The sequence below is a fragment of the Carcharodon carcharias genome, chromosome 20 (assembly GCF_017639515.1).
Source record: "Carcharodon carcharias isolate sCarCar2 chromosome 20, sCarCar2.pri, whole genome shotgun sequence".
Taxonomy (NCBI): Eukaryota; Metazoa; Chordata; class Chondrichthyes; order Lamniformes; family Lamnidae; genus Carcharodon; species Carcharodon carcharias.
This window is the reverse complement of record NC_054486.1, coordinates 89,943,656-89,963,719: the sequence shown is the minus strand read 5'-3', so window position 1 is coordinate 89,963,719 and position 20,064 is coordinate 89,943,656.

Below are 20,064 nucleotides of genomic sequence, written 5' to 3'. Positions count from 1 at the left end.
TCTCTGAGCTCAAATCTTTTTGGACTTAGTGAATTACTATGGTAAATTCACACCAAAATTGGCAACCTTATTGAATCTATTGAATTAACTCTTGAAGAAGAGTGTCCCATGGAATTGTACAACTGAGTCTGACAAAGCATTCCACTTATGTAAATGTAGATTCATAGATGGTACAATTCTTATACATTACGATGTATCCAAAGAGATTAAGCTGGCATTTGACGCCTCCTCATATGGAATAGGTGTTATGATCTCTCATGTGTTGGATAATGGTGAAGAGAGACAGGTTGCACTTGCCTCACATACCCTGGTTGCCAGTGAGTGGAATTATGCTCAAATAGAACATGAAGCATTGTCTTTTTACTGGAATGGTCGTAGTTTCATATTCAAAACTGATCAAAAGCCATTGATGGCTATTTTGAATCCAAAGTCTCCAGTACCCACTTCAGCTGTAGCCTGAATGCAGAGGTAGGCTTTGATGTTGTTTGCTTATCTGTATGACATTAAGTACAGATGATCAAAAGATCATTGCAATGCCAGTGTGATATCTAGATTATCATCTCCATTAGAGGTAGAACCCAACAGGGAAGATGCATTTTTCTTTGGACTCGTAGATAAGTTGCCAGTCACAACAGATTGACAACTCATAGGCTCTACTCTATATTGGCAAGGGTATATGACTATAATGAAAATGGTTGCCCTATACATATACTGAATTTAGAAGTTAGGCCATTTTTTGTGCATAAGAATAAGTTGTCCTTTGATGAATGTTGTGTCATGTGGGGAGCCACAGCTGCAGTTCTTGAAAGGTACAGATCACAGTTGCTATGTGACCTTCATGATCGCCACTTAGGAATAAACATGACAAAGAGTCAAGCAAGAATCCATCTTTGGTGACCAGGATTAGGCAAGAACATAGAAAATACAGTAAAACAGTGTAGAGTATGTCAAGCTGCAGAAAAGAAGATACCATCGGTACATTTGCAACCATGGAAATGGCCAGCTAGAGTGTGGTAGAGGCTGCACAAAGGTTTTGCAGAATTTGAAGGGCAATAGCTATTCATGGTGTTAGATAGCCATTTGAAGTTGGTTGAGTAGTTTCTGGTGAATCGAACAACAACTAGCAAAACGCTAAATGTTTTGCTTAGTTTATTCCTGCTTATGGTTTCCCAGAGGAATTTAGGTCTGACAAAAGACCTCCACCTTGTTGGGGCAGCAGAGTGCACAGAACAAATTGTTAAGCATGCTCTTGCTAAACAAATGCTTGGTACAAATTGGAAGAAACACCAGATGTCTTTAAATCAAAAACTGGTGATTCTTTTGTTTATTTATCATAACACACCTCACACTACTACTGGCAGAATGTCAACTGAATTATTTCTTAGAAGACAGCCTGGAACAGGGTTTTCATTGCTGAAGCCACATTCAGCACAGTCAGTAGGAGAGTAACAATCTAGGCAGAATGAGAGTTGTGATAGGGTAGAGTGAGAAAAAGAAGCATTAAGTTGAACCAGAAAATTAAGGTAAATAACATCATTATAAGTGGTTGAAATGTTGTTAGGAAGTGTTGTGAATATATGTGATCCTTGCACATATTTGGTCAAAATGTTTGGTAGTGGGAAGATTAAGTTTGTGCATTTAGATCATGTTTTACCTTCATCCAGAAGGGGTTCATGAAGGAGAAGGGAGTTGGAAAGAATCAAATGTGTCTGATGAATTGGATAGTTGGGATATGAGTAGAATCATAATAGTTACTTCAACACAAATTGTGCCTGAAACCAGTTCAGATCTGAGTCAATGTCAGATATGTCTGATGAAGTGGAAATTTCAACTTAAGTTCAAGGGTAAAATCAGTCTTTGTTGGAGAAAACTTCTCCTCAGGTACAGATGGGCCCATGTCCTTTTCCAAGTTCTGGAAGTTTGGGTCAAGAAAGGAGGTATCCTCTTCGGAATGGAAAACCAGTGTTTAAGTTGGAATTATAAAAAAATGAAAAACAAGTAATATATATGTTGTATGGAATTTGAACTTTTGTACAACTTTTTTTAAAGGACAGAGGAGTGTAATAGAGCCCTCTTGAGGCCATTTGTGTATGTGTGTATATATAGTCAAACCCAAATAAACTAGTTTTTAATTGGGTTCCTTGAACTCCATATGCTGCACATTGTCTATTTTCTGTCCTGCAAAGATATTACACGACTCACTGCAATTTACTTACTACAAACCATCATTTGTTCCACATGAATCTGCATGAACTGCCATGGTAGATCCAATAACCACCTTCAATGTGCCCTCATAAAGGCTGGTAGCTCCTTCCTTTACAAGGCCCACTGCAAATCCCAGAGTCAACTAAGTAAATCCAGGTCCTAGCCTATTTTCTGGTCCTGTGGCATGAAACGTCCTCTACAGTGCTTTGGAAAACTTGATGCTATGGTGACCCTTGCTTCTGTGGAATGAGCCATCCCTCGTCCAGATGTTATCTGCAGATCATTGTGCAGCAAATTGTAAAACTTGTGGCAGCTTGTCCTGTGAAATTTAGGTGATATGGACAGGTTTTCAGGTATGCATGGGATGTGGGGTTGGGTGGCGGGAAGAGGGCACGGGGTTCTGTAACTCAGTTCACAGACTAGTGAACAGTGTAGCCAGAGTATCTATGGTTACATTGCAGCAGCATGTGTTAGTCCCTCAGAAAATGCTGTTCCCTGTCTTAATTATGCAATGAATTTAGAATTCTCAAAGTAGTAGCCATTCTCACCCAGAGGGTGGTGTAATTTAAAGGTTGGCAGTAGCCAAGAATGATGATGTAAGTTACTGTAAAGGAAGAAAAACAAATGTGACAAAAAGGAGAATATAGTTAGCCACAAAATGTATTTGAAATAACCTTTGTATTAAGCTAGAAACAAAGACAGCCATTTCCCTTAAGGAAACTACTAGACTTCGCATGCATCCAATTTTACGAGTGAGATTTTGATTGTGAGCAAAGCTACATCTGAAGGTATAAAACTCACAGTGGGACCTGTTTAATGTTCTTGTTTGTACTTCAGTGAAGTCCATGGATGTCAGTAATGCTGTCTCTCCTGAAATCGAAAACCACAAAATGCATGCCACTGACAAGAGCCTCACAAATTTAGCCCTATAATAACATCTTAAGAGTCTCTTGTGCATTTCAGAATCACAATACATCAGAAAAGAGGAAATGTGAAACGACAACATGAGAGGATGGAAGCATCTAATTACAGTCACAATAGCTTATAGGTATAATTCATTTCTTTTTGAAGAAGCCATTGGTTATGAACATAAAATATAAAGGAAAACAAATAAAGGAAGAAACACCTTAATTGCAATGATCATTTCTGGGTGCATGGTGTAAACAAATAGTTTTCTTCTTGATTACTAGATTTTGCCTCTTGGTTTATTATTTCCTTGGAATGTATCTTTGCCAAAACTTGCTTTCCTTTTGCAGACTTTTGGAATTTATGAACTTTGCCTCATTCCTTCAAATCATAACCAGGTTCCAGTTGGCAATAGGGAAACTAAGTGAAAGGTTGGGAGTGACTCCAGTGGGTGCGCTGCAATAGCGATAAATTATGCAAAACACCAAAAGAAGAGTGCAATGAAACCCAATTCATCATCTCTATCCTCAGCCTACCAAGGCTTCTAGATAAACCATAAGATGTTACTGAAGAACTCAAGAATAAGCTTGCATGAAATTCTTCTGCTTACTATTTTAATAAAGGTATCAATGCATTTAAGATAAATGTGTCAGGGCACCGGGTAAAATGGAAGGTCAAGACGTTTCATTCTAATATTTTAACACATTTGAATGTTAATATTGTGCATTCCAATTCCCCCTGTCCAAATGGGTGAAAGCCTCTGTCTTCATCCGCTCTCAAATTCATGAAATTAAATGGAGAAGCAATTGCAACTGGAGGTTGTTGGATTTTCTATCACTCCTCAAATACAGCTCAACCAAGCTTCAAATAGGCCTGGTATAACTACTGCTCAGAGCAGTCAAACCGTATTTACCCAGAATAACCATTAACGTTAGCATTCATTTTGTGCAGATTATTCTCGATTTTTCTTGTGACATGTGTTGCTTCCTTGTATAAATGCACACATGTAAGTGCAAATATGTTTATGTTTATAATTAACATTTCTATTATAAATATTAACATATAAAACTGGTAGTGGTAGCTTTCATCAAACTAATGCACCATTTAAAAAAACAAATAATTGCTAAAGAATAAAACCTGCTCAACCTGTCCCAAATATCTTTGCCTCAGAGGTAATTATTTTCAGCACATCGCCAAGAAGTCTTTGAATTTATTTTTAGTGTCATTTTAACATTTAAAAAGAACAGTATTTTCATTCTCTTGCAAAACAGGCTACAAGTAGCTCATCTCTTCCCATTCAATGAATCTCAACTTTAATATCACACATTTCTCAGTTATTTCTTTCTGTGCCAATTCATCTTTATTTTGTCGAAGCAGTTTCAAAGACCCAGTAGAAAAGATTAGGATCAACTTACATCCAGCCTTTCCCACAGACAAATAGTCCACTTTAGCTAATCCAGAAACATAACAACTAAAGAATGAAAAGCCCTAACCCGGATCAATTACAATTGTGGATTTAAGGTCGAACAAAGCTAATTACCAATTAAGCTCAACCTCAACCTGCTAGTCACCAAGTCATTACCGTCTGCCAGAATTATTTTCACATTCTAATGCAGTTTAATTTTTTTTTTTATTTGTGTTTACAAATTTAATGTTTTAACGTGATAATTAGGCATTTTGATATACAATTAATAATGAAAAAGGCTTGTAGGAAACCTAACCAACATCATTGCTTTATCTGATCAGATCATTTTCTTGCCAGATACTAATAATGTGAACATTTAAGAAGGTGATAGCTGTAACTACTGTAATAGTATAGGACTGGTGATTAATCATGAGAATAAAGTTATACATATGGAAACTGGGAGATATTTATATAATCAGAAGATGATGCTGCAAAGATAGCAAAGCAATTAAATTTCCATGGTTCAAGTATTATGCAGACTTGCTCAATTAAGAGGGAGCTAAAATTATGCTCTGGTAAACAGCTTGATATCTAAAGTGGGAATAAAAGTGCATCTCTATACCAATTAGACTCAAAAAGTACAATGCAAGCATTTTTGCTCTAGCACTGAGTAGAATCCAGATTTGGGTTTTCATTTGAGAAAAGGAAAGAGACTCAACATACTCGATCTATGATTCCTTACATAACTGAGCTTTAAATCCTACATCTAATCCATCACTAATATCTCCTGCTTCAGCACCCCCATTCCCTGCCTCTGCCCCTTGCAAACTATGATCAGTGAAACCCTAATACCCTGTGAACAAGCTTACCTGCCCAAAGCCTGTACAGTCCTTTTTTCACATATTGGATGCAGAGTCTGAATGGCTTAATCAGGGCCCTACCTTAAATTTAACTAGGTGGTCTGAGTGAGAACTTGTAGTGAACTCCCACCAGATCAAGCTAACCAAGTCTTTTAACTTTCCTAATGGGACCCCACAAGAAAAGGTCATCTCCATTCTTCCCGATTGCAGGATCTGCACGAGATGGTTACAGCAACTGATCCTGCCACTTAAGTAGGCTTGGCAGGCAGCCGGTAACCATGTTCCATTCCACCACTTCTCTACTGACTTTTCACTCAGAACAGATGGGATGTCGTTCAATGAGATTTCAATGAGGCCTGAGAGTTAAAATTGCTGGGGTCTCATTTCTGGAGCAGCTGAGCTTCTGACCATAGTCCACTGGCCCAAACATCGCTTGGAGTTTTCATCACCAGAGTAAGAGGTCTTCTGTACACCACAGTTTCCTCACTTGGCATGGACTTTTCATCAATAGTTGCTAGTTATAACGAAGAGCTAATTTGCTAAGCTAATGTGACCTTTCCATGCTGGGCCACTGAGTTTGATTACAGTGCCCTAAAACAAGAACAGAAAGTGCTGACATTTTTCAGCAGGTCAGGCAGCACCTGTGGAGAGAGAAATAGAGTTAACATTCCTGGTCAATGAGCTTTAATCAGAATTTGATTATAGCTGCCCCTTGTCCTCCTGACTGCCTCTTTTCCTTCTCACTGCCCCTCACCCCTCCCCCCATTCCCAGTGGGGGGACCATCAGCTATCGAAGGAAAGGCAAGATATCAAATCTGTGATCTTCCTGGTATATATAGGTCACATCCACAATGGTAAACACATTTACCCAATAAGCAATTAAGGAAGACAGCAGCAGTAGATTATTACTCATTATATATGATGGCCTTGCCCAATTTGTTCTAATTACTTGCCCTGCTGCTGTAACTATATTTCGACACAGATTGGGTCAGGTAGAAACGATACAGGAAAATGTAAAATGCTAAGACCCTTATGTTTTCGTTAAAATTATCCCTTTGAATTAATATTTTTCCCTGCCTAATATTAACATCTAAAAATGTAAATTGAAAACAATTTGAGCATAAGACACTGATAATCAGCTTGTTTGCCTACTGAGAAACCGTAATTTTTTTTTCCGTTTGGTACGAAATTAGCACATCAATCGTCAAGTCACTACTCCACAGTCCCCAAAGTATTTAAATATTCATGCATGATGAAAGATGTTGTGGTAGCTGAAAAGACAACTGGAATGTTAAAGAATTGATCACAAAGCCATAGGGGAGGCTATTAGGGAGTACAAATGTGTGTGTTTTTTTCCTTGCACTATTTGATCTGATCTATGCAACATGTTTGTGTTTGCAGCCCATTGCTATTCTGTGTGCTACCTATAAAATATTATAATTCATCTAAATTGATAAAATGACAGAGGAATAGATGAAACAATACATAAGTGTTAAAGATCCATGGTGACTGGTATACCAGACCGTTTTCTATGGTCGCTCTTACAAAAACAGTAATTAAATAAAATTGATTTGTTTAACCAAGTATTATCAAATAGATGTTTAAAATAATTGGCATTCACTATTTAATTTGCATTAAATTAAAATGTACTTTATAAATTCATTTGCAAGAAACATATTTTTCTTGCAAAGCCATGTACACACACACACGCACAAACACACACATGACTCTACTATATTAAACTGTGACTCAAGCTTGCTCCAAGTAGTTTCTCTTGATGTCCAGTGTAAAACCTTGCTTTCATAGGCAAGGCTTCATTCCTTATGACTTGAAAAATTACTAATATACAAAGAATAAAGGGATAGAAGGTCCTATGGAGAACCTTTCCCATCACTAGCCAACTTATCCAACCAGTTTTCCATCCTTGCCACAGCATTGAAACTGTTCCAATCAAAGTCACAAAAGGCATACTCATGAAGTGACTCAATATCCACCATCATCTTCCTTTAGCTTTCTGTAACCTCTGATAGTGGTAAACCATCTTGCCTTTCTCAAATATGTCTTCTCCATATACAACTGAGCAGGACTGCCTCTTTTTGTTCTACACTTACTTATCCAACTGTAGCCAGAGTATCTCTAGCATTGCTTTCTCTTGCTCCACTCACTATCTCTGGTGTCCCTCGCGGATCTTTCCTTGGCTCCTTCTACTTCCACATTCATACTGACTGTTGGCGACATCATCTAAGGACATGGGTTCAGCTCCATGCTCTTCCTGATGACACTTAGTTCCAACTCTCCACTATTTCTCTCGACCACTCCACTGCTACGGTGTTGTCAGAATATTTATCGAATTCCAACCTGCCCTCTGAGCATTGTCTCAGCTTGAACCAGACTACCTGCATTCACAATATTGCTTTCCTATTGAGTCTTGAGGTGAGCTTTCAACCCCATTTCTTCTCCATCACTAAGTCAGTTTACTTCCACTTCTGTAATATTACCCACCTCCATCCCTGCCTCAGCCTATCTGCTGTTAAAACTTTCCTCCAAGTATCTGTAACCTTGACTCAACTAGTCTAATACTCCTCTGGGAGGTCTCTCTTCCTCCATGGTCCATAAACTACAAGCAACCCAAAACTATATTGTTAGTATCCTAACCCGCACCAAGTCCCACTAAGTCATCATCACCCCTGTCATTGCTGACTTATATTGGTTACCTGTCCCCCGAAGCCACAAACTTGATAATTCTCATCCTTGTGTTCATCCCTGCATGATTATGCCTTTTCTAATTTTTGTAGCTTCCTCCAGTCCTAATCTCCACTGTAACTATGTTCCTCTGATGTGGCCTCTTGTGCATCCTCCTCTCCTTTGTCACATCATTGACAGCTGAACCTTCAGCTGTCTTCGTGCAATGCTTTAGAATGTGCTCCTTATACCCCTTCACATCTCCAATCTTCTCCGATCCTTTAAAACCATCCTTAAAGCACACTTCTTCGACTAAGCTTGTAGTCTTCTTGGAATATATTTCCTGTGGCTTGTTGCCCATTTTTTGACAGACTTTGCCTCTGTGAAATATCTTGGAATATTACATTAAAGGGCTTTGTAAATGGAAGCTGCACCTGTTCTTATTACAGTGTTTTCATTTTCCACGATGCAGTATAATATCAGACCTTGGGCCAGTTTTTCCCTCCCATTAAATACAATGGAAGAAAAATCTATTGGTTTCCATAAAGGGCAGGTAATCCATCCCACCCCAGGTTATCACGTAGGTGGCAGAGTTGGACATTACCTCCACTTAGTTTTTAAAATTATTGCGAAAGATTGGGAATCTAACCTATTTAATGTCTGCAGAATCTTCATGTAGCTAATTGTCTTTCCTTGTCAGTTTGTATCTGTGACAATAGATTGGCATCTTTCGGTTGCTTGCTGTACAGCAGGTCAGCAGCTAGTCCAGATGGCACAGAGACTTCAACATCAATGGCACACCTCTATATATCTACTGTGCCTTTGAGTTCCATCTCCCCACTGATACCTTTAATTTTATCTGAAGCAACATGTAAACAAACAGCCAACTGTGGGGAATGAAAATGTAGGTGCCCTATTTTCAACAGGCAAGAAAAGCCTGCAGCTCTACAGGCATCAAATTTCAATGGTTAAATAGTCACATTTAAGTGCCCCCACCGAGGGTTTGGAGAACTGTTTGTCCAGAATTTCAGGAACCCCCACAGGACAGCCCCTACAAAGACAAAGGGATGAAGACGCATCCTTTTCCTCTATTTTATTGAGGAAATCTGCATTTTCCATGCACATAGCAAATGAAATTGGACCCTGTCATGGCCCAGTATATTTTGAACTTCAAACTAATCTTTATATTCTAAAACTGACCAGAAAAGGTAGCACTATCAACATCCTGGGAGTTATTTTTGACCAGAAAATGAACTGGACCAGCCAAATAAATACTTTGGCTACAAGAACAGGTAAGAGGCTTGGAATTCTGCAATGAGTAACTCACCTCCTGACCCCCCAAAGTCTGTCGACTATCTACAAGGCACAAGTCAGGACTGTAATGGTGATGGAATACTCTCCAGGACAAAGCAGCCTGCTTGACTGGCACCTCCTCCACCTCCTCCAACATCCACTCCCTCCATACCGACGCAGAGTGACAGCCGTGTATACCATCTACAACATGCACTGCAGCAACTCACTAAGGGCCCTTCAACAATACCTTCTAAAACCACAACCTCTGCCACCTAGAAGGACAAGGGCAGCAGATACATGGGAACACCACCACCTGCAAGTTCACCTCCAAGTCACACAACATCCTGACATGGAACTATATCAAAGTTCCTTCACTGTCACTGGGTCAAAATCCTGCAACTCCCTTCCTAACAGCACTGTGGGTGTACCTACAACACATGGATTGCAGCGGTTCAAGAAGGCGGCTTACCACCACCTTCACAAGGGCAATTAGGGATGGGCAATAAGAATGCTGACCTAGCCACTGATGGCCACGTCCCATGAATGAATAAGAAGCAAAAAGGCTCCCTTGGGGTCATTTGACTTATTTTGTGGATTAAAAGCACTCGCCTGTCTCAAGAGGGAAGAAAAGGAACTTTCCAGACTGATGTTGTATCAATGGCCTTTCCTGAAATAATCTAAAAGGGTATTATCAATTGAATGGGTCATTCAAACACAAAGGCATTGACCATCTCAAGCTCTCCAATTGTCAAACGACAACACAGGATTATTGAAATCAACATACATGCCACCCTTTTGTTTGGAAAAAAGACTTTGAACTTGTACAAGTCACATGATGAGGAAAACATTTTGTCATCTGCCTTTAAAATCAACAAGGAGTTGCTTGCAGTCAGAGAGTTCCACCAGAAGCCTTCAAATTAGTTGCACATCAGCCAAGTAGCCATGCTAATAAACAGCAATACCTTGAAAGTGGAAGACCCTACAGAGAGAGAAGGACTCTCCAAACTGTTCCCGTAAAAGTTCACCTGAGAACAAGTCTCCTTGAAATTTGGCTATAAGAAACCTCACAGCTTACTGACAATATTTTGCTTTACCAGACCTTCACTGCAACCAATGCACCAACTTCATTCAAGGAGCTACAGGCCTGCCATGAAAGAGGCTGAGGCTGGAATTTTCCAGCCCCTCGTGCTGGTGGGATCTTCTGGTCCCACAGATGTGACCGGAGATTTCAATGTCTCACTGACCCCGCCGTGGGGAAACCTGCCGCGGGGGGCTGGAAAATTTCAGTCTGAGATTATTATAAGCTGTAATAATATATTACCTTCATTTGTCTCTAATATTTATTTGTGTGAGAGTGTGTGTGAGATGAGTGAGTGAATCATTGCATCAAATTCTGGTTAAGTGTGTGATAATAAATAGCCTTTATTTTTAAACTCACAAAAAGCTTGTACTAGAATTATTTAATTGGAACACTCATTCTGAGGGTGAGAAAACACACACCTCTTACATACACACAATCATGGGCAGTAAAAGGAAATGTATAAATTCTGGCTGTGACCAACCTTAAGCCCAGCAGTTGGAGAAACTGAGAAAGCACAGCAAGATTCCATACCATTTTCAGTGCACTTCTTAATGCTCTGCGCCTTAAATGGGGTAAAGGTGGGCATGAATGTGGAAGGGGCATGAATGTGGAAGGATCATCACTGGGATCCTATCCCAGAATTCTTTGTACATATGTCATGTTTCAGTTTATGGTGGGCACAGATATGGAAGGACACAATGTGCTCGGGTAATCTGGAGGTTAGAAACAGGACTAGTTTGCAAGGGGAGAGGGGTCATTGGCATTTTCTTTTGAGCTGGAAGGTGATGGCAGGGTGGCTAAAAAGAAAGGAAGCATAATCTTCTGAGAGGAAGGCCTTTAATATATCAGCTTGCATTGAAGCCAGAAAGCAAAATTGTGTGATCAGCAGTTTAGTGTCCATGAGGCAGGAGCTGGGACTCATGGATGAAATGAACATAGAAAGGAGGCGTTGGTGTAGTGATATTGTCACTGGACGAGTAATCCAGGGATCTACGGTAATGTTCTGGGGATCTGGCACACATCCCACCATGGTAGATGGTGGAACTTGAGTTCAATCAATAAAAACAGAAATCTGGAATTGAATGTCTAATAATGACCATGAAACCACTGTCGATTGCCGTAAACACCCATCTGGTTCACTTCCTTTTAGAAAAGGAAACCTGCTGTCCTGACCTGGTCAACAATGTGGTTAACTCTTAAGTGCCCTCTAAAATGGCCTAGCAAGTCACTCGGTTGTAGCAAACCACTAGAAATTCAATAAGGAATGAAACCGGACAGACCACCCAGCACCGGCTTAGGCACCAGAAACAACAGCAGCAAACTCAGCCCTGTCAATGAAGCCCTCCTTGCTGGGGGGCTGTGCCAAAACTGGGAGAGCTGTCTCATGGACTTGTCAAGCAACAACCTGACATACTAACGCTCATGGAATCATACCTAACAGATAATGTCCCAGACACCACCATCACCATCCCTGTTATGTCCTGTCCCACCGGCACGCCAAAACCTGCTAAGGTGGTGGCACAGTGGTATACAGTTGGGAGGGAGTTGCCTTGAGAGTCCTCAACATTGACTCCAGACCCCATGAAGTCTCATGGTGTGAGGTCAAACGTGGGCAAGGAAACTGCCTGCTGATTACCACGTTCTGTAACCCCCACCCTCCCCCTCGCCCCCGCACTCCCCACCCCTCCATCTTCAGCTGATGAACAAGTTGAACACCACTTGGAGGAAATTCTGAGGGTGGCAAGGGCATGGAATGTACTCTGGGTTGGGGGCTTCAATGTCCATCACTAAGAGTGGCTGGATAGCACCACTACTGACTAAGCTGGCCGAGTCCTAAAGGACATATCTGCTAGACTGGGTCTGCAACAGGTGGTGAGGGAACCAACAAAAGGGAAAAACATACTTGATCTCATCCTCACCAAGCTGCCTGTTCTTGACAGTATCGATAGGAATGACTACTGCACAGTCTTTACATTGAGGATACCCTCCATCATGTTGTGTTGCACTACCACTATGCAAAATGGGATAGATTTTGAACAGATCTAGCGACTCGAGGCTGGCCATCCATGAGGTGTGTGGACTATCAGCAGCAGCAGGATTGTATCCAACCACAATCTGTATCCTCATATCCCCCACTTTGCCATTAGCACCAAGCCAGGGACCTGTTTCAATGAAGAGGGCAGGAGGGCGTGTCAGGAGCAGCACCAGGCATACCTAAAAACAAGGTGGCAACCTGGTGAAGCTACAGCTCAGGGCTACTTGCTTGCCAAACAGCATAAACAGTGCACAATCGACAGAGCTAAGTGATCCCACAACCAATGGATCAGACCTAAGCTCTGCAGTCCTGCTACAACCAGTCATGAATGTTGGTGGACAATTAAACAACTCACTGGCGGGGGCAGCTCCACAAATATCCCCATCCTCAATGATGGGGGAGCCCAACACATCAGAGCAAAAGATAAGGCTGAAAATTTGCTACAATCTTCAGCCAGAAGCGCCGAGTAGATGATCCGTCTTGGTCTCCTGCGGTGGTCCCAGCATCAGAGATGCCAGTCTTCAGCCAACTCGATTCATTCCAGGTGATATCAAAAAATGGCTGAAGGCACTAGATACTCTAAAGGCTATTGGCCGTAATAATATTCCAGCCATATACTGAAGCCTTGTGTTCCAGAATTTGCCACGCCATTTGCCAAGCTGTTCCAGTACAGCTACAACAGTGGCATCTACCCAGTTATGGGAAAGATTGTCCAGGTATGTCCTGTACACAAATAGCAGGACAGATCCAACCCAGCCAATTACCACCCCATCAGTCTACTTTTGGTCATCAGTAAAGTGATAGAAGGGGTAATCAACAGTGCTATCAGGCAGCACTTGCTTAGCAACAACCTGCTCACTGACACTCAGTTTGAATTACACCAGGGTCATTCAGTTCCTGACTTTGTTACAGCCTTGATTTAAACATGGAAAAAAGGTCTGAACTACAGAGGTGACATGAGAGTGACTAGTCTTGACATCAAGGCAGCATTTAACCAAATATGGTGTTAAGGAGCCCTGGTAAAACTGGAGTCAATTGGAATCAACGGGAAAACTCTCTGCTGGTTGGAGTCATACCGGACACAAAGGAAGATGGTTGTGGTTGTTGGAGACCAATCATCTCAGTTCCAGGACATCACTGCAGGAGTTCCTCAGGGTAGTGTCCTCGGCCCAAACATCTTCAGCTGCTTCATCAATGATCTTCCACCTATCATCAGGTCAGAAATGGGGATGTTCACTGATGCTTGCACAATGTTCAGCGCCATTCATGACTCCTCTGATATTGAAGATGTTTTTATCCAAATGCAGCAAGACCTGGACAATATCCCAGCTTGGGCTGACAAGTGACAAGTAACATTCATGCCACACAAGTGCCAGGCAATGACCATCTCCAAAAGAGAGAATCCAACCATCGCCCCTTGGCATTCGATGGCATTACCATCACTGGATCCCCCAAAATCAACATCCTGGGGGCTACTATTGACCAGAAACTGAACTGGACTAGCCATATAAATACTGTGGCTACACAAGCAGGTCAAAGGCTAGGAATCCTGTGGCAAGTAACTCACCTCCTGATCCCCCAAAGCCTGTCCACCATCTACAAGGCACAGGGGGATCCTGGGTTCGAATCCCATCATGACAAGTGTTGGAATTTGAATTCAATAAATATCCGGAATTAAAAGTCTAATGATGACCATGAACCATTGTCGATTGTGATAAAAACTCATCTGATTGTCTCTTTGCAATTAATTGGGGAGAGAATGAAGGGGTGGAAGAAGGCGGTTGATGGTGGAGAAAAGAAGCCAATTTCAGTGCTCCAGGATGATACTAAAGGTGTGAGTGCTAATTGGCAGAGGAGAATGAGTTCCAGCCAGATATGGTGTAGGATAGCTAAACTAACAGTGCACCAGATAAGCCCAAATCTGCACTCTTAAGCTTGAGGGTGAAAAGAAAGGAGGAACAACCAGGATGAGAGAGAAAAACATTTAACTGGAGACAATAGCATCTAGGTTCGAGGTGAGGGGGTGGTTGAGCAGACCAATTGGCTGCAGATGAATCATAGAGAACTGTGGGTTAGATGTTTGGCAGCTTTGTAAGTGCAATTGTTAAGTGACTTGGAGGAGGTTTTGATCCAAGGTAGACACAGAAAAGTAAGGGTGGGAGTGAATAGGTGACTTTAATTGTGAGGAATGCAAGGGAGTGGTCATAAATGGTTTTGTCTGTGACGGAAACCATGTGAGATGGCAAGATTGAAGGTTTGGTTGTAATAATGGGTAGGAGAGTTTATATGAAGGGAGAAGTTTAAAAATGACAGGAGGACAGTGAAATCAGAGGTGAGATTACCACTGATGTTGAAATTAAGGTTAAAAGCAGTACTGAACAAGTAAATTTTGCAGAGTCTTCTTGGTTTATAGCAGCAGTATCATATAGAACTACTCATTTCAAGTTGTTAACTGTTGGTCTTAAAATGGCCCTCAGTTACTGGAGTTCACCAAAAGTTAATTCAAAACCTTCACTTTGTATGAAACATTGTCTACCATTATAAGCTGCATCTGACATATTAGTGCCTGTTAAATAACCCATTTAAACAGTAAGGATGAGTGAACATAAACCATGGGATATTCTAACCAAGGTCTGTTTATGAAGGCTGACAGAATGATAAGATAGTGATTGAACATTTGGTATGTTTAGTAGCACACTGTACCAGATAGCAGACTAGATAACATAAGAGGTAGCTAAATAGTAGCAGGGCAGTTTCATCTTTCTGGCATGTGAATAATGTTCGCAGGTCAATAGGGTCACGTGAGTTGTGTTTTGCAAAATGTGGCAGTAAGTTTGAATGAGTTATTTCCTTGGACTGACCGACAAACAGAAAATCCCTACATGATATAGAAGTTATACATCTTTATAAAATTGCACTTGCTAAAGGGAGAGTTCTGCTAAAGTGCCTTTTAGTCAGCATATTAATACTGTCAAAATTGTTTATTGTGCTTTGGAACGCTGGGCCATTTTGATGCTGTGAAAACAGATATAACTAATTGCAGGAAAATAACATATCGCTCAGGAAAACATCTCACCATAGTAACCAGACCAATGGCCAATTGGAAATAATCTGCATTATACTTTGGTTCTCCTCCCCACTTAGGCTTACAGATGCATTTAATTGAAGACTGCAAATAAACAATGACCGAACAATACGGATATAATGATATTTTTGCACCTTTTCATTAATTCGAAAAGTATTGGCTGAACAATAACACCATCAGACCTTTGGGGATCACTTATTTCATCACATTGCTGCAACCAAAGCAAAATTCCAAACTGGCATTAAATTCTAACCTGAGAAATGACAGAAATAGGAATTACTAATCAAATGTTATTTTACTCAAACAAATAATCAAATTTCTTAATGATATCATTAGTGCTTCACCACCAATAAATGATCTGCTTTTCTACATGTAAAGTGACTCCATTAACACCTCATTACATGTAGCTATATTAAAATTTTTATTGTATAGAAATACCTCCTTTGTATTCCTTATTCATGTTTTCTGAATGCAGGATTGCTATTTGTAATTTGGCAATAATTCAAGGAAGCAAGCAATGTAAATAATGCCCCTGCTTTGATCCAGGTTTCACAGTCTATGTGTATTTTACTCAACATGCCTGGTGAAAAATGTTCACAATATTAAGCACGCTTCATTTAGCCTTTTTTCAGAACACAAGTACAAAAATTCTATCAAAATATACAATATACTTCCATCTCATTTTCTCCACTCCTACACAATAATTCATGTGTTCTTATCTTCCCGAGTTGGAAAGGTGAAAAGATCCAACAGCAATCCAGTGCCTTGTCAGCTGGCTCGAAGCACCAGTTTATCTTCTTTGCTTTAGACTAAATGATAGTTCTGAAATACTTCTCATTGTCATTCATATTGGCTGAGTATTGAATAAATATATGCATTAAATTTGGTACGCGGGATGTATGTGTGCAGCACTGAAAACTTTCATAGCAACACTAACAAAATTGAGCAAATCCATTGCCCTCAGTCCAACCATCTTCAACTGCTTCATCAATGACCTTCCCTCCATTATAAGATCAGAAGTGGGGCTGTTTTCTGATAAATGAATAGTGTTCAGTGCCATTTGAAACTCTTCAAATACTGAAGCAATCCATGCCAGGACAATATTCAGGGTTTGGCCTGATAAATGGAAAAGTATCAGATCAAGACCATCTCCATCAGGAGAGAATCTAACTACCTCCCTTGACATCAACAGCATGACCGTTTCTGAATGCTGGAGCTCATCATTCACCAAAAACTTAAATGGACCAGTCATATAAATCTTGTGGCTATAAGAGCAAGTCAGAAGCTGGGAATTCTGCAGCGAGTAAAACACCTTTTGACTCCCCAAAGCTTGATCACCATCTACAAAGCACAAGTCAGGACTGTAATGGAATATGTTCCCAGATGAGTACTCGGAAAGTTCAACACCATCCAAGACAAAGCAGCTGGCTTGATTGGCACCCTGTCCACCACCTCAAATGTTCACTTTCTCCACCACTATCATAGTGGCAGCAAGTGTGTAACATCTACAAAATGCCCTGTAGCAACTTGGCATAGCTCCTTCGACAGCACATTCCAAATCTGCGATCTCTACCAACTAAAGAACAAGAGTAGCACACATATGGGAACACCACTATCTGCAAATTTCCCTCCAAGTCACACACCATCCTGACTTGGTGCTATATCACAGGCATAGTTCCAAGTTGCTGGATCAAAATCCTGGAACTCCCTCCCCAACAGCACTGTGGGTGTACCTACACCACATGCACTGCTGTGGTGCAAGAAGATGGCTCACCATCACTTTCTCAAGAACAATTAGGGATGGGCAATAAATGCTGGTCTTGCCAGAAATGTCCACATTCCATGAATGAACAAAAAAAATCAAGCATGTAGTATCATTTTTCAATGTCAAGCTTGTCAGATCTTCTCTGCACAGATTCACTGAGGTTGATGTCTCACAAAGTAATTGAATGTTTTTAATGTTTGAATAAGTTACTTACAGGTTATGTTAAGCTGAAGTATAAAATGAAATGATACCCATCGCGAAAAACTGGCCCCTGAAGTGCAGTTGAGAACTCTTGTGTTCAGTGGAAGAACCAAGCCTTTCACAATTCTGATTTAAGTAAGCATGCCCAAGCATTCAGGCCTTTATCCAATCAAAAATTCTTCATGTAAATAGATTCCAGCCCTTTGAATCTTGCTCTAGGTTCGAAGTCCGCATTCCTTTCAGCTCTTGTATATCTGATCCCCTGTTCTTGCAACAACTGTATTCGAGCCCTGGTCTTTTCTCACCATTGTCACTAGACTAGGTCTACAGGAGGTAGTGATGCAGCCATCCAGGACCTAGTGCTCACCATTCTACCTGTCACAGATGCATCTGCCCATGACAGTGTTGGTAGGAATGACCATCGCACAGTCCTTGTGGATACTCTCCAAAGTGTTGTGTGAAACTACCCTAAATGAACAGACCCAGCAACTCAAAAATAAGCACCCATGAGTCGCTGTGGGCCATCAGGAGCAGCAAAATTGTATTCACCCACAATCTGTAAATCCTTAACATAGCATATCTCTCACTCTACCATTACCGTGAAGCCAGGGGATCAATACTGGTTCAATGAAGAGGGCAGGAGGGCATACCAAGGGAAGCACCAGGCATATCTAAAAATGAGGTGTCAACCTATGAAGCTACAATAGAGAATTACTTGCATGCCAAAGAGTGTAAGCAGCATGCGATAGACAGAGCTATGTGATCCTACAACTGTCGGATCAGATCTAAGCTCTGCAGTTCTACAGCATCCAGTTGTGAATGGTGGTGGACAGTTAAACATCTAGCTGGCGGTGGGGGGGGGATGCTCCACGAATATCCCTTTCTCAATGATGGGGAGCACAGCACATCTGTACAAAGGTCAAGGCTGAAGCATTTATAACAATCTTCAGCCAGAACTGCCAAGCAGATTATCCATCTTGGCCTCCCCATGCTGTCCCCACCATCACAATGTAGCCAATTAGCTTCACTCCATGTGACATCAAGGAATAGCTGAAGACATTGGATACTGCAAAGGCTATAAGCCCTGACAACATTCCAACAATAATGCTGAAGACTTGTGCTCCAGAACTAGCCATGCGCCAATGTAAGCTACAACACTAATGAAAATTGCTCAGGTAAGTCCAGTCGACAAAAAGCAGAATAAATCAAACTCAGCCAAATACCACCCTAACAGTCTACTTTCGGTCATCAGCAAAGTGATGGAATGTGCAATTGACAGTGCTATCAGGCAGGAATTACTCAGCAATAACCTACCTGCTGGTGCTTAGTTTGGGTTCCACCAGGGCCACTTAGCTCCTGACCTCATTGCAGCCTTGGTCCAAATGAACTCAAGAAGTTAGGTGAGAGTGTCTGCCCTTGACATCAAGGCAGAATTTGACCAAGTGTGGCATCAAGGAGCCCAGGCAAAACTGGAGTCAATGGGAATCAAGGGGAAAACTCTTCACTGGTTGGAGTCATAACTTGCAGAAAGGAAGATGATTGTGGTTGTTGGAGGTCAATCACCTCAGTCCCAGGACATTGCTGCCGGAGTTCCTCGAAGTAGTGTTCTAGGCCCACGATGATAACCCCCTTCAAAGCTTCTCAGATACTGAAGAAGTCTGTAGACATATGCAGCAAGACCAGGGCAACTTTCAGACTTGGGCTGATGAGTGGCAAATTACATTTGCATCACTCTACTGTCAGGCAATGACCATCTCCAACAAAAGAAAATCTAACTATCTCCCCTTGACATTTAACGGTATTACTATCGCTGAATTCCCCCACTATCAACATCCTGGGGGGGGGGTACCATTGACCAGAAACTGAACTGGGCCAGCATATAACTACTGTGGCTACAAAGGCAGGTCAGAAGCTAGGAATCCTGCGGAGAGTAACTCACCTCCTGACTTCTCAAAGCCTGGTTACCATCTACAAGGCACATATAAGGGCTATGATGAAATACTCACCACTTGTCTGGATGAGTGCAGCTCCAACAAGACTCAAGAAACACGAGACTACCCAGGACAAAGCAGCTTGCTAGATTGGCACCCCATTCGCCACATTGAACATTCACTCCTTCCACCATCGACACACAATGGCAGCAGTGAGTACCATCTACAAGCTGCACTGCAGCAACTCACTCAGGCTCCTTCAACAGCACTTTCCAAACCCGCAACCTCTACTGCCTAGAAGGACAAGGGCAGTAGACAAATGGGAACACCACCACTTACCAGTTCCCTGAAGCCACTCATGGAATCACAAAATTGTTATCGTGTAGAAGGAGATCATTCGGCCCATCGTGTCTGCACCAGCTCTCTGAGTATTTTAACCTAGTGCCAATCTTCTGCCTTTTCCCCGTAACCCTGTACATTGTTTCTATTTAAATAATCATTCAACGCCCTCCTGAATGCCTCAACTGAACTTGCCTCCACCACACTTCCAGGCAATGCATTCCAAATGCATTTTCACACAGTGTGAAAAAGTTTTTTCTCACTTGCTTCTTTTGC